The following is a 10000-nucleotide window of genomic DNA, read 5'->3' as shown; positions in this document are numbered from 1 at the left end:
TAAACGTGCCGGCCCACCGAGACACTCACTCAAGAGCACCCTGGTAGGATTGCAACGGGGTCCGCCTCGGGACGCACGAGCACGCACGAGGCGCGTCGCACGCCTTCAGCTCGCCCCACCGGCAGGACGTCCCACGATACATGCCAGTTAAACACCGACGGGCGGTGAACCAACAGCGTGGGACACAAATCCAACTACGAGCTTTTTAACCGCAACAACTTTAATATACGCTATTGGAGCTGGAATTACCGCGGCTGCTGGCACCAGACTTGCCCTCCAATAGATACTCGTTAAAGGATTTAAAGTGTACTCATTCCGATTACGGGGCCTCGGATGAGTCCCGTATCGTTATTTTTCGTCACTACCTCCCCGTGCCGGGAGTGGGTAATTTGCGCGCCTGCTGCCTTCCTTGGATGTGGTAGCCGTTTCTCAGGCTCCCTCTCCGGAATCGAACCCTGATTCCCCGTTACCCGTTACAACCATGGTAGGCGCAGAACCTACCATCGACAGTTGATAAGGCAGACATTTGAAAGATGCGTCGCCGGTACGAGGACCGTGCGATCAGCCCAAAGTTATTCAGAGTCACCAAGGCAAACGGACCGGACGAGCCGACCGATTGGTTTTGATCTAATAAAAGCGTCCCTTCCATCTCTGGTCGGGACTCTGTTTTTTTTTTTTTTTTTTTTTTTTTTTTTTTTTTTTTTTTTTTTTTTTTAAAAAAAAAAAAAAAATCTTTATTTACTTTACAATAATATTTATACATCTAACCCACCACCTTATTACATTAGTGGGTCTTACTTACTACTGTTAGTTACAATTTGCAGCTAATTACAATATGTATTAAGTTGTGAGCTACAGCTTTCTAATTGCAATGGGCAGCTATACAATAAACTACTTAATTAAACTTCTAATATTTTAAAAACTAAACCTACATTTACTTCCTGCAGCGTCACAAGAGTGTCAGCAATATACAAACCTACTTATATGCCTTGCCCATCGAGCTAACCCCGATGGGCGTGCCCCTGACACTGGGCAGGCCAGGATTTTAATCGCTGCAGGTTCCTATATCTAAATTTCTAATCTAATTCCTACTATCTAATTTTAACCTACGTCATTTCCAGTGTAATGTCAATTCCGGGTAATTCCTATTCCCCACCCCCCCTGTTCCCGCGCGTGGCGGATTCCAGACTAAGAGTCGGCCTATCCACGTGCAGGCGGAATGGGAGTAGGGCGTATTAGTCGCAATTTGTGCTATTTAGTCTAGTTCCCTCATGTATTCTCTTAGCACCTTTTGTGATACCTCGTTGGCGAGTTTATTTATCATTTGGAAGGTATCTTCATGTCTAATTAGGTTATAAGTGTCATAGTCAGGTAGTTGGTCTCGTAGTGTAGAGGCAACATCATTGAAGAGAGGGCACTCGTAAATCACATGCTCGGGAGTGCCCTCCGGTTCACCACATTCACACGCGGGTGTCGCCCTTTTCCCAAACCGGCATAAGTATGCCGGATAAGGTCCATGTCCAGTGAGAAAATGGATTAGCCCTCTGGTTGGTTCGAAGTATTTCATTTTCAGCCGTTCTGTAATACTTGGTAACAATCCATGTGTCCTGCGCCCTGTTTCATCAGTATCCCATAGTTCTTGCCTTAGTTGTACTCCTCTTTTCCTAATCTCGCCCTTATCCCCAGCCCTGATACCTAAGATTTCCTCTATTTTTGTTATGTTTCCCTTTTTACTCCAGAACCATGCAGCTTGCTCCCTGATTTTAATATCCAGGGGGCAAAGCCCCATTATAACTGTTAATGCTCCTCCAGGTGTTGTACGATAAGCACCTACCGATCTTAGAATCATGTTTCTTTGAACCCTTCTCACTGTCATGGCGGGCACCACCCTCGTGAGCCTGTGTGCCCAGACCCCCGAGCCGTAACCCACTATCGATGTTAGTATACTATTGTGATAAAGTTTTATAAGGTGAGGTGGTAGATGAAATCTTCTGTGTCCTATGGATATGAGGTTATTCAGTATTTGAATAGCTTTCTGGGTCACGGTTTCAATGTGTTTCCCAAAATTCCACCTCTCATCAATGATGATGCCCAAGTAACGTGCGTCACGTCTCCGAAGAACCGGCGAGCGGTTGATACGTACGGTCGGGTTACGTATTAATTGTCCCTTTAATAGCAAGTAGGTGGACTTACTTGGCGACACCGTCATTTTGGTGTTTTGACACCATAGCTGTAGTTTATTTAAGGCAGTCTCTATTTTAGGTTCAATGTCTTCGCGGCTTCGGCCGCCGACCAGCAGGAGGAGGTCATCTGCATACGCTATCACCTCTAGCACTTCCTCACTTTGTTGTAGGGTGTCCAATAAAGGCTCCATATGGATGTCCCAGAACAGGGGCCCGAGTACGGAACCCTGAGGACATCCCTTTGTTATAACTTTTCCAATTCTCTTGCTAGAGGATGATAGCCAGACCTCCCGTTCTTCACAATAGCTCCTCAGGCATCCATATAGCGGCCCTGGACACTCCTTCTCCCGCAAGCAGGAGAAGAGCGAAGGCCACCACAGGTTGTCGAAGGCGCCACTGATGTCAACCATAATGCCCACCACGTACTTATGCGGGGTAGAGCCACAGACCTCAGCAGCCAGGGCGATCGCATCAGATGTCGATCGCCCAGGCCTGAAGCCGAACTGTCTGTCGCTCACCCCACGCAGCACTCTATGTGCAGCCAGTCTGTCAGCTAGTAACTTCTCTAATATTTTCCCTAGTATGTTGATTAAGCAAATAGGTCTATAAGATTTTACATTTGTAGGATCTTTATCTAACCCTTTCCGAATAATGACTACGTTTGCTGATTTCCACACCCTAGGAATTTTTTGCCGTATCAGACACTCATTGTATAGGTGAGTGAGTGGTGCAGTTAGCTGGGGGGCCAGGAACTGCACCACCTCAGCCACAATGCCGTCTGGCCCGGGAGCTTTTCCCCTTTTAAGTGCTTTTATATGGGCAGCTACCTCTTCCTCCGAGAAAGGGTAGACTGCCGTATTATTGATGTACTCATTTTGGTCTTCATGTCTTAATTGTTGTTGCTGGTCGGATTCTCCATCCGCACTATCGTCAGGCAACAGGGACTGGAGGAGGACCTCAGCAGTTTCCTGCCAAGACTCCGTCATCCTGTCCCCGTGCCTAACTGTTGACAATTCTAGTGGAGAGCGGATCTTCTCTCGAACTAGTTTGTACGGTGTACCCCAGGGGTCCTGTGCCAATTGGCTCTGGACGAAGTTCTCCCAGCTTTTTATCCTAACATCCTGGAGTTCTTTCTGAAAAAGACGTTTAGCCTCCCGATATTGTATCAGCCATCTTTGCCGTTCCAGCCAGACGACACTGCGCTGGTAATACCTTCTCAGCCTCCTAACAGACTGGCGCATAGTTTCTAGTTCGGGCGACCATGGCGATGGAGAGGCTGCAATGGCCTTCCTCCTGGTCGGTACGGCAGCTTTCACCGCGTTCGTTATTGCGTTGGTCAGTTCTTTTGCTCGGTCATTTACGTCTATGTCAAAGTCTGCTTCACCCTCTGGTAAGGCAGGAATGACGCACTCCCTGGCTAGTCGTTCCCAATTAGCCCTTCTGTAATTAAACTGCATCTCCCACCCCATGGCCCAGCAGGACTCTTTTCCACCTATAATGAAAGTAATTAAATTATGGTCACTTGTAGTGGCGTTTTCCTCCACTTTCCACTCCTGTATCATGTTGATTGCATTAGGGGTTGCTAAAGTTATGTCAATATTCGTGCCTGGTCCTCCTCCCGCCGCATAGGTTGGAGGATTACCAGGTTTGTTGGCTATCACTAGCTGTGATGCCATGATGTAATCTTCTACTTTTTCTCCATTGGTGTCCCTTGTGCCGCTGTGCCATAGGGGGGATTTTGCATTGACATCAGCCGTGATTATGATTCTTCGTCCCTGCAGTGCCGTGGTTACTGCTGCCAGATGGTCAAGATGTACTTCAATATTATCTCCGTACTGAAAGTACATGTTAATTAATATGACTGTTTCATTAGGAGATAGCAGCTCCACGACATTGCAGTGACTGTTATTAAATTGTGATAGTATAGTCACTTTCAGGGCTTTGTTCGTGATGATTATTGCCGCTTTCGGATTATCTCCTTGGCTGATTACTTGCCACGTCGCGGCTGTGAATGTGATTTTTCCATCCAGGGAGTACGGCTCTTGTAGACAGAGCACATCGAGCCTCCTCTCCTCCACTTCCTTTCGGAGCTCCTGCATTACGAGTCGACTGTTGTGTGTGTTAAGTTGGCCAATTGTAATTTTTGTCATCTATGGAAAGTATGTATGTATGTGATCGTTTGGCCAAGTCTTGTTCCAGTCATACGTAAGACGTCCATTTGCCAACACTGACTGTTCGTATATGTCGTTTAGGTCAAACTTTTCTCCTCGTCTTTCGAAAACTTTCTTTAGTAAGTCTCGCAGGGCTCCGAAGTCAGTGGGGAGATTCACTGACTTTAGCTGTATCCTGTCCACAGCCTCCATTACCGAGAAGGTGACTCTTCTTCCGTATTCGTGCCCCACGCGGACCACATGTCGTAAGGCAGTGGTCAGGGTAGCCGGCTGCTCTAATCTCGCCAGTTGCATGGTGAATTCTAGGTTCGGATATATCCGAACTGGGTCTATTGGCGGTAGTCTTACCACTGAGGTTTCTACCGAACTAGTTATGGTGTTCTCTTGTATAGGCTTTTGTTCTTTTTGGTTATCTATATTTGCTGAGACCTCAGGCACAGGATGCTTTTGCCGTTGCAGGTGTATAGTCGGCTTTACTCCCCTGCTGAGAGAGGAGGGAGTAGCCATAGGGATGGTTTCTGTCTGTATGCATTTATCTATTTTTGGTGGATCTGTTTGAATGCCTTTGTCGACTGTTTCTGGTACCGGATCCCTCGAAAGAGACTTTATGAACTCTTTGAATCTGCTTGCCCTAATGGCGTCCCTCCTCCTTTTGCTAGGGGACTTTCGCTTTGGCATCCTGTTTTGTTGTACGTACTCAGCCATAGTCCGTTCTTGATATTAGTCTTTGCTCTAACATGCGGTATGTAGGGCAATTTCGTCCTGAGGCTCCACAGTTTCTCTTCCCACGCCTTTTGCAGGGAATGCACACGCTTGCAGCTTTGCATTCTTTGCGTGTGTGTCCATCTTCGCCGCACCTGGAGCAAGCCGACCCCCTGGTGCAGTGCCTTAGAACATGGTCCAAGTCTCCGCAATTGTGGCAACGAGGTACCACAAGGTAGTCTCTAATATTGATGGCATGAAAGCCAATGTACAGTCTGCCCATTGTTATGATTTGTTTCCACATTGGTGCTGTGACCTCAGCGACGTGATGCACGACATCACGATCCCGAGGTCCCGTTTTGAATCTTAGCTTAAAAGAATCCTTAAATTCATTCTCATTCATGTGATCGAAATTTTGATCCTTTATACTTTGGTGTAATTCTTCATTCGTTATTGTTGCTGGTACATCGTATAGAATGACCAGTGGGTTTCTTTTTCTTGGCGGTTCACACTTTACCACCGAGTTCAGTTTAGGATGTTTTAACAGTTTTTCTTTGTCCTCGTCTGTGGCCACTTCCACAATTACCGAGTTTCTACTGGGTTTTACTTTATTTATTCGTATTTTGTCTTTTACTGGGTCAACACTTTTAGTCAGCAGTTCTTGTATCTTTTTTACGCTTGTGTCTTCGCCTGGTAGGGTTCTGAGAAAGACCGCCGTATCTGACCGCTTGGTCATCTTGGCGATCGTTTCTTTTGTGGTTTGGGGCTTTGGCGGTGCTTGCGCGACCACTCCAGCCCAGGTTTTTGTTGGTTGCCTTCTCAAACGTTCATTTTCTTTTTCTAGCTCCTGTACGCGGCCTTCGAGCTTGGCGTGGGCGATGGCCCATGCAGCCAGCTCGTTCTTTATAGTGGACAAAGCCGCCTGACTTATCTTGCCGTTCTTAATATTCTGCTCCAAGAGCAGCGTAACACGTGCATGTCGTTGCGTAACGGTTTCATCCTCTGCTAGTCCCATCTCGTCTTGTGGAGAGGGATCAAGCATCGCAGATGCTCGCTTAAGCGCACTCGATTCACTCGTCTCAGGTGTAGCCATATTGTTAACGAGTGAAAATAAGGTGGGAGCCCGTCTCTTGCCCCGGACCGGCTCCTCTGGCATGGGGGGGGACTATTGCAGCTCGCCCACCGACCTCGCCCCTAGGTCAAGGGCACTCCAGAGCTGCAGGGTTCAACGCGCCGTTGCCAGCGCACTGGTCCCCATCGAAGGCCTCGTCGTCGACGATTTCACCCGACGCTCCTCGGCAAGTGCACCCCGCACTCCGGAGAGGCGGATGCACCCCTCGCCCTTCGCCGCCTACTAGCCCGAGTTTCCACCCGAAGGCCGAGGACCCACTCCTACTCAGGTGGTGGGTCGGTCCCCCAGTCGTTCGGCGGTCTGGGCCCATCTAACCTGGCCCAGGCGATGTCACCACCACCTGGGTTTGGCAGAACACGCCCCGGTTACCCAGGGGCGCGGCGAAGCACCCTTGCCGACTCGCGCCGTGATCCCACGCCGACAAACGAGGTCGCCGGCATGCAGAGCACCTGCTGGTCTGTGCCCTGCGAACAGAAAGGGACTGGTGTTCGGTCCCTCGACACAGCTCCCCCTGTGCCACGCACCCTTCGCTTTCGCATCGGGTTGGGTCGCAGCTCTCCCTTTTGACGCAAGGCAGAATGCCGAGCTTGACGTCTGGCACCACGGGAAGGCGGAAAGAGCTACTTGGGAAGGAGAGGCTGTAAGAGACGCTTCACTTCCCCGAGTGAGGACTGCCGCGGCACGCCCGACTGGAAAGCGATACGCCCCAGTGCGAGCCTCCGTGCCTTACGGCGCGCCGGCAACGGGCGGGCCCGCGCCGAAACGCGCCGTCAAGCGACTGACCTCACGCCAGACTCTGTTTGCATGTATTAGCTCTAGAATTACCACAGTTATCCAAGTAACGTGGGTACGATCTAAGGAACCATAACTGATTTAATGAGCCATTCGCGGTTTCACCTTAATGCGGCTTGTACTGAGACATGCATGGCTTAATCTTTGAGACAAGCATATGACTACTGGCAGGATCAACCAGGGAGCTGCGTCAACTAGAGCTGAGCAGCCGGCCGCCCGGGAGTGTGTCCCGGGGGCCCGCGCGAACACGCAAGCGTCCGCTCAATTATTCTGCAAACAGGAGGAGGCTGAGCTCCCCTGCACCATACACCTCGAAACCCTCTCAGGTCCCGGCGGCGCGCAGCGCCGTCCTAAGTACTTGGTCGGGTTCGAGAGAGGCGCAATCGCCCGGAGTTTGGCGAGTAGACGCTTTAGGTGCGACCACCCGTGCTCCCAACTGAGCTTGCCGCTGCCGACAGAGGCCCGGGAGCGTGCTGTCGTGGCATTGCCGGCGGGAGACAACACGCGCCACCTACGGTGACCGGCAGCTCCAACGCCAGCGCCACAGAAGGACAAAAGCCCCACTTGGGTGCCGAAGCGAACTCTCCCAGCACAGCGCACGCGCCAACACGTCCGCACAGCTGCGATACAAACCACCTGCGAGAACCGCAGAGGCGACCGAGCAGCAGACGGCGTCGCGGCGCCGAGCGCCGGGCGGCGGCGCATCCTCAGCGCACACAGTCCTCAATCGGACCAGCACACTGCAGATGTCCACCGCGCTTCGCACCGGGCCCGCGAGGACCTACTTTGGCCGCACGGCGCCGCGTGCAGGGTGCGCCGGCGCGCAGCTGCGCCGCCTGCCGCCTCCGTCGGCCGGCGCGCCTGCCACTGGCCGCCCCCACCAGCCGGCTGTAGCGCGTGCGCCCACGCACCGCGCGGCCAGCACGCCGGGAGGCCCCCCCTCACCGGCCGGGGACGGTCCCACCCAGCCACCGCCGCGTATCGCTTCACACCCAGATGCCATTCACGTTCGTGGGCATGGTGGGTATCGCTGGAACAACCGGTTGGTAGCTCAACCGATCGTCGCCATCACTGATTCACCTCTAGCGAGAACAACCGCACCACAACGGTTTACCAGTTGTTCATTTGCGTAACGTCACCAGCAAACGTAGGCGTCCATCGCCATTTGCAAATTCAACGATTGTTGCATGCCTGTGTCAGGTGTCACGACACACTATGTCTGCCCACATACACGCAACAACATGTGCACGCTTCGCGAACACGTGGAAGGTGGCCCCCGTACGTATGCGATGTCCATTGCGCGAACGACTGTCAACCGGCCTCTGTCGCATGTCGCAGATGTGGAACGCAGTGCACCATGCTATCACGGTGTGTGAGAAGAGACGACTACGTCTGACAACACGCGCCACTACATCAACAGACGGCTCATGCTGATCGCCATCCAGGGCATACCACACTGCAATCCAGCTCTTATAGGGAGACGACACGTAGCTGAGTGCACAACATTTGGACCGCATGGTTCGCCGTTGTTGGCGCAGTCGTTGTACGGTCACATGTACCACGATGTATCATTCAGTACATGAGGACCAATGTGCAGTACAGTGTGTGATTTGGACGTACAACATCAGCGGACAGTTGACACAGGCCGTACCACAGCGTAGGCTAAGTGCTTCGCCATGCAAATGCCAATGAACAACTGCAAATGCCAATGAACAACTGCAAAGGGCATTGAGCATGTACGTCCTGCTGCCATCCACATTACAGTGTATAGCTGCAAGGTGTTTAACATGAAGCGATACACTGGGGACCGGGCAGTGCGAGTAGCAAACTATATTGCGGGGGTTGCAGTTAGGCAACACTACACTAATTTAACGCGTCGTATGACAATTACAGAGCAGGTTAAGGCCCAACGTGTGTTGGGTTAAGGCCCAACGTGTGTTGGGTTAAGGCCCAACGTGTGTTGGGTTAAGGCCCAACGTGTGTTGGGTTAAGGCCCAACGTGTGTTGGGTTAAGGCCCAACGTGTGTTGGGTTAAGGCCCAACGTGTGTTGGGTTACAGCACAATATCGGTTACGTTACGGCGCAATGTGGGTTACGTTAAGGGGCAATGTGGGTTACGTTACGGCGCAATGTGGGTTACGTTAAGGGGCAATGTGGGTTACGTTACGGCGCAATGTGGGTTAGGCTAAGGCGCAATATAGGTTTCATTAAGGCGCAATATAGGTTACATTAAGGCGCAATATAGGTTACGTTAAGGCGCAATATAGGTTACGTTAAGGCGCAATATAGGTTACGTTAAGGCGCAATATAGGTTACGTTAAGGCGCAATATAGGTTACGTTAAGGCGCAATATAGGTTACGTTAAGGCGCAATATAGGTTAGGTTAAGGCGCAATATAGGTTAGGTTAAGGCGCAATACAGGTTAGGTTAAGGCGCAATACAGGTTAGGTTAAGGCGCAATACAGGTTAGGTTAAGGCGCAATACAGGTTAGGTTAAGGCGCAATACAGGTTAGGTTAAGGCGCAATACAGGTTAGGTTAAGGCGCAATACAGGTTAGGTTAAGGCGCAATACAGGTTAGGTTAAGGCGCAATACAGGTTAGGTTAAGGCGCAATACAGGTTAGGTTAAGGCGCAATACAGGTTAGGTTAAGGTACGACATAGGTTAGGTTAAGGTACGACATAGGTTAGGTTAAGGTACGACATAGGTTAGGTTAAGGTACGACATAGGTTAGGTTAAGGTACGACATAGGTTAGGTTAAGGTACGACGTAGGTTAGGTTAAGGTACGACGTAGGTTAGGTTACGGTACGACGTAGGTTAGGTTACGGTACGACGTAGGTTAGGTTACGGTACGACGTAGGTTAGGTTACGGTACGATATAGGTTAGGTTACGGTACGATATAGGTTAGGTTACGGTACGATATAGGTTAGGTTACGGTACGATATAGGTTAGGTTACGGTACGATATAGGTTAGGTTACGGTACGATATAGGTTAGGTTACGGTACGATATAGGTTAG

This window comes from Schistocerca americana, unplaced genomic scaffold (assembly GCF_021461395.2).
Source record: "Schistocerca americana isolate TAMUIC-IGC-003095 unplaced genomic scaffold, iqSchAmer2.1 HiC_scaffold_47, whole genome shotgun sequence".
Taxonomy (NCBI): Eukaryota; Metazoa; Arthropoda; class Insecta; order Orthoptera; family Acrididae; genus Schistocerca; species Schistocerca americana.
The sequence above is the reverse complement of the archived record's forward strand: the minus strand, read 5'-3'. Positions refer to the sequence as shown.